A 4,267-nucleotide genomic window follows, 5' to 3' on the forward strand; every position below is an offset into this window, starting at 1 on the left:
GGTGTGATTGGAGCACCTAATAAAACATTTTATTCCATTTAAATCAATTTTGGCCTACGTAAATTTGAGAAAATGGGTTTGGGAGCCGGTTACGTATGTCTAAGATTTAAAAATATTTTGAAATATAATTTCTTTTAAAACATTTGAATGGCTCAAGTTGGTCATGAAAATCCTCTTGTTTCAGAGGAATACAGCATCACATCCAGCACGATAGGACACAATCCTTTATACCCTTGAAAACACGATAAATTTTGACTTCCAAAATTTTATGTTGAAAATTTCAAAAGGATGCCCAATTATTTAGTCCCATGAAAAACCGAAACCCAGCACAGTAGCGCACAATTCCTCGAATTTCTAAACATTGAACTTGCCTTGTTTTAGAATTTAAAAAAAACACGAGTGAAGTTCTAAAGGAATATTTGATTATTTTGAACAAAAGGACAATCGAAACCCAGCGCGGTAAGGCACGATTCCTCGAATCTCCAAACATCGAACATTACCTTGTTGTAAAATTTAGAAAAACATGAGTGAAATTCTAAAGGAATATTCGATTATTTTGAACAAACGGGAAATCGAAACCCAGTACGATAGGGCACTATTCCCCTAATTTCCAAACACCAAATATTGCCTTCGTTTTAAGGAATTTTCAAACGAATAATTGTAAAACCAGCTTAAAACGTATTAATCTTGTCTTGAAATAAGATGGAAGAATTAATATTAAAGAGTCAGACCTTATAAAACAACGTTTCGTGAACCAAGAGGAAAATGATGATCATGGCATAATACATACATAAGATACAATACTTGATGAATGAAGGTAATATGACCTTATTTAATCAACTAACAAAATGAACAATTAAACATAACTAACCTAAAAAAAATATAACCCACTTTCAATCATGCATGGAGAATAATCGATATAATAATACAAAAAACAAAAATAATATGCCACAATAACATACATAGCCTAATACATTACAATCAATACAAAATATCCAAAACAAAATAATAATTTAAAAAAGACTATGGTATAAGACAAATTTAAAATAATGATGAACATAATATATGTATTGATGAATTGGTAAATTAGAAACTATTTATAAAAACAAACTAAAGATATGCATGCAATCATTAAAAAAATGTATTATAGAATGAATATTTTAAATCACAATATACAAAGGTTGAAAAAATATTTATTAAAATATATAAAGGAAAATTTAAATAATGTATAGGATATACAAGGATAACAAAAATACATAATAAAATATAATCTTAAGAAATACATACAATAGGTTTACAAAAACATACATATGCATAAATAGACTTAGAAATAATTATTTGTAAAAAGAACATGCACTTTAATAATGCATCTAAGATTAAATTAATTTTATTATAAATTATATATATATATATATATATATATATATTAGATTTAAGAACATACTTATATATACAAAGAAAACTATGTGTATAAAATAACATGAATTTAATGATGTATATAAACCAAACATATGTGCCAATATATATGTATATGTATAATAATAATTTAAAATAATATGTAAAACATGCATACAAAACGTATTAAAATAACAAAAATGTATATTAAAATGAATGAATAGATTCAAAAACATGTATGAAATAACATAACATTAATAACGTACATAGAATAAAGTTAACTTTATTATAAAGTGTATATATATATATGATAATGTGTAAAAATATTTATATAAAATATACAAAATGTGATGATGATATTACAAAAACAAATTTACAATAATAAAGAAACAATTACCAAGGTAGTTTAAAATGTACAAATAGGTAATCAAGAATAAAAAAGGCTATAAAATAAAATGACTTAATTAGAATTAAACTAAAACAAAAGGGATAATTTGAAAATAAAACAATAATAATAAAAAGGACCAATATGCAATGTGCGCAAACGCGTAGGGACTAGAACTAGAAATAATCCAAGTCCTAAAACACAGCGCAGAGGCACGGATCCATTTGCAAACATGCGCAAATTATAGGGGCAAATTTAAAAAATGAAACAAAACACATTAGGCACCATTGAATGCTCGTGCGAAAAGGGGAGGACCTTGCGTGCAATTATCCCTCCCCAAAGAAACACACGGATCCCAGGGGGCAGAGGATCAGATTGGGTCGGGTTTAATCAATACGATGTCATTTTAGAGCTACTGAATCAGGCTCAAAACGGCGTCGTTCTTAGTCCCTTATAAAGGCCAAAACCAAGCCATTCGGCCGAACCAAACCCTAGCTTCATTCCCTCTTCACCAGCAACCCTAGACCCCTTCCCTCAAACGCCAAGCCACCACCACGAACGGCGACCAGCATTCTTAGGCTACGAACGACTACTTTGTAGCCTCGAAATTCCCCTTAAAGCTCTGATTTTGGCAAAGCAAAGGAGAACCGATGGCCTAAACGCAAGGTATTATCACCCTTTTCTTTTCTTTTTGAATGTAAATGATGAAAAATCAAAGGAAATAAATAACAAAATATCGAAAACGGAGATCACCTTCTCAAGAAATTGCCTTTTGATTTTTTAATATGTGTATATTGTGTGTGCGTAAAAAAGAGAGAGTTTTACATTGATATTTCTTGGCTTTTTATAGCCATAACAAAAAAAGAAAAATTACAAAGTTTCTGCTTGGTTTTTGCTCTTGCTGCTGTGTCCGTCCTTTGCTTGTCTTATTTTGCAGGTACGGAGGCAACGTGGCGGGGGTGGTGCATGAAGGCCGTACGGAGGAGCGCTGGAGGCTGTACGAGGGTTGGGAGGCTAGCTGCGGTGCAAAGGAAACCTTAGTTTCTGTTTCTAAAATATTTTGGGCCATTTGGGCTTTGAATTTTTGGGCTAGGGTAGTTGGGTTTAGAGTTGGGTTATTGTAAATGGGTTTGGATTTTAGGCTATGTAAAATGGACTTGTGGACTTTATATATTTTTTTGTTATTAGGTTTTTGGTTTATGGGCCCGGGCTAAATTGGGCCTCTACATTTATTTTTATTGGTTTTGTTAGAAAAAACAACTAAAATATTCTAAAATAATATAAATTATTTTAATATATATTTTAGAATTTTAGAATTTTTAAAATTTATATTATTTCAATAAATCATTATTATAAATTTGGATTAAAAGGAAAAATAGAGAAATTAAGATTTCAAATAAACTCCTACCTGTTTCAAACATTGTCCATTTCCTTCGAACACCTTTTTCTTATATTCAGTTTGTATATATATGTATATATATAATTCATTCCGGCCCGTGATGGAACTGTTTTGTCTTCTAAGCAGTTGCTGTTGAAAATTTATTACACAGGATAAGCTAAGTTAGTGTTTTGTGTTTTTCTTCTACGATGGCAATCATTAAAGTTGTAGCCATAATGTTGTGTGGACTAGGGTAGCCAACATATGTATGATTATGGAAGTTGCATGTACTACATCTGAGCTGAATCCTTCGGGGTCATGAAAAATGCCCTGCACTTAATTTTATCTAAAGCACAAATTATGTTCATGTGTTTCACATAATCAGTTAAATGATCTTAAGGATCTCCTCTACCATTATACATCATCTTTAAAAATTTAAAAATGGGAGGTACAATATTTTTTATCTAAGGGTTTATTCTTGTATTTTATTTTATACTAATGTTGATGACTTAGTTTTCTGAAAACATTGCATTTGTTTCTTTAATTTCTCTAGTTTTTGCTCTAGGGTATTTTTACTAGAATTTCAGCTATGGCTATCACCATCCTGAAAATTGTAACACCCTATACCTGATCCGGTCGTCGAGTTTAAATATCAGGATGTCACACCACCGTCACACATCACATGCAATACAAATGGTCTCGTAATTAAGTAGATATCTTCCAATTTAGCTTTTGAATGATTACAAGTCACTCGTAATCCAATCATCATTAAAACATTCTCAACATTCATCAAACGAACTCAAAAAAAGAATTAAACATGCTTTTAGACCACCGAACAAAAATTCAGAATTATTCACATAGGTATTGATAGTATCGATATTTCTTTCAAATGGTATCAATACTACTTGGAAAATCGATACCAAAACAACATTTTGTTTCTCGCTTAAAATCAAAATTTCAAAATTTATCGGTACCTTTCATAAAGTATTGATTATTCTACCTCGAGTATCGATACTCGTGATATGGTATCAATACCAATTTATGTTACTAACTTCCTGCACTTTCAAAAATCATGGAGGTACCATTTTTAAAACACGAATATCAATATC

The sequence above is a fragment of the Gossypium arboreum genome, chromosome 5 (genome assembly GCF_025698485.1).
Source record: "Gossypium arboreum isolate Shixiya-1 chromosome 5, ASM2569848v2, whole genome shotgun sequence".
Lineage (NCBI taxonomy): Eukaryota > Viridiplantae > Streptophyta > Magnoliopsida > Malvales > Malvaceae > Gossypium > Gossypium arboreum.